The sequence below is a fragment of the Anneissia japonica genome, unplaced genomic scaffold (genome assembly GCF_011630105.1).
Source record: "Anneissia japonica isolate Jap-2015-1 unplaced genomic scaffold, ASM1163010v1 scaffold277_len1293397_cov203, whole genome shotgun sequence".
NCBI lineage: Eukaryota > Metazoa > Echinodermata > Crinoidea > Comatulida > Comatulidae > Anneissia > Anneissia japonica.
In genome coordinates this window covers 680155-682427 of record NW_022719460.1, presented here as the reverse complement: position 1 = coordinate 682427, position 2273 = coordinate 680155, and positions in this window count along the sequence as shown.

Below are 2273 nucleotides of genomic sequence, written 5' to 3'. Positions count from 1 at the left end.
TGGATTTATAGAGCGCCTCAAGTTGTCACAACCTCGAGGAGTTTAACAACAACAGAGAAGAAAATAAACCAAAAACAAATGTACAAATGTACCAAAAAATATCAAATATTTGGGTTTTAGTTTAGTTCAAATGATTGGTTTTTATGATTGTCAATAAATATTATTAGGCCTATTACAATAGTTTGGTAATTGGAATCATTTCAAGGCCTGTTACTTTCCTATTCATCCCAAAGCCTTTAATTTTTCTTTCTTTAGCTTCTTGTCTTTCTTCTTTTTTCAAATGTTCCTAATCTTTACTTTTTCTTATGTTTCCTGATCTTACTTTTCATACTCCTTTCTTAGATTCCTTATCTTTCCTTTTATTTTCTTTCTTATAATTCCTTATGTCTTTCATTTTTCATTCTTATATTTTTTATCATTTCCTACCTATTCCTTTCGTATGTTTCTATGTCTATCTTTTCTTTCTTTTCTCATGTTTCCTCATCTTCCCTTTTCCTTTTCCATCCTTAGTTTCTTATCTTTCTTTTCCTTTCTTATATTTCTTATCTTTCTTTCCATTTACCAAGTTATTATCATTCCAAATTAATTTCTTTCCTTTTCTTTCTTATTCCTTGTCATTCTTACCGTTTCCTTTATGTTTCCTTATCTTTTCTTTGCTTTCTTATATCTTTTAGGTACATTATTTTGGCTCTTTCCATTAATTTATAGTCACTTATATTTACTTAACTGTTATTGTTTTGATGTTGAAATTCAGTATATGTAATTACTAAAGTGCATATTTTAAATTTATAGGAATGTTTTGAAAATACAATTTCTGTAAAAATAAATATGACTTTTCAAAATATAAATATTGTTATATTGACCATTTTTTCGTGCTGCACCTTCTGAGGCTGCTACCAACAAGAGGAAAGAAAATTAAAATCTGCGGTAGTCTTTCCTACGAAGAAATGAGAATTCGGAACTAAGCAATACGCATGCACAGTTACCAAAGAAAGTCTCCGAATAATTTATGTAAAACAAAGTGAGCATGCGCTGAGGAATGCTAGACAGACAGTGAGCATGCGTACTTAGTGAGTGACGTTGTCGAGCATGTACAGTTACCAAACGACGTCTCATTAAAACATTGAGCATGCACAACTATCAAACGGCGTCTGCGAAGGTGTGAAATAGAAATGGGAAAAATGAACAATTGAGCATGCGACTCAAGCGAAAGCGATCAGACTATGAAAGTGGAAAATGAGAATTCATGACGAAAACCTCATTTTGGCTATCAACATAGGCCTAGGCCTACAGTATCATCATTTATCGTCAGGGAGTTGTAATTAAATTATTGCAAACAACAGTTTATTTGGCTCTGTACAAGTGGCGCGTATCTAGGGGAGGGCACAAGGGCCCCCAAATAATCACGGTCAAGTAGTTCAAAATCACATATAATCACCATATTTTGCGAATTAGCGCCCCCTCCAACTTCACCTTCGCGCCCTCCCATAAGCCCCCCCCCCTTTTCAAGACCTTTAGATACGCCACTGCTCTGACGTCGTACAGTACTATGGCCTACGTAAGTCCGATAAAAATAACCACAGAAACTGAGACAAGGCCTGGGCCTAGGCCTATAGTAGTAGTGGTGTAGCAGCAGCAGCGGCGGTGGCGACGGCGGCAGCAGCAGTAGCGCCGCCTACTAGCTAGGCCTAGCCAACCTAGGCTAAGCCGAAAGTCAACCATGAATGTTGTGTCTAGGGGCGAGATAGCATACGGTAGGCCTACCGTACCGTATACTGCTTTATTTTAGCTATCAACGTATCTAATCATCAGACCAGCCTCAGTTCATGATTAACTTATCGGAAATTCCGTGGTCAGTCAACAAAAATGCAGTTTATTTGACTCTATCCCCACTCTATCATCGTAAGTACGTATACATGTAGACTGTGTCCCAGTCCCTAAACATTGTGTTCATCAGCGAAAATGCTTAAAAATAAATCGATTTTGGCACCAATGGCGCTCCATATTACTTATTTGAGTATACATCCCTGATTCTTAAAATTTAATTTGGCCAGTGAGGAAAAAACAAAATAATGAAAAAAAATAATACTTAGAACATAATAAAAGTTCGATGAATACATTTTCAATTTAAAAGTAAAGGCAAAAATGCAACCCATAATACATTTTCAATAAATTAAATACAAATATGCAACCCATGGGTAATGTGCATGGAGATGTTTGAAAATCAGCAAGATGATAATAGGCCAGAAATCGATCAATGGGTACTTTCCGTG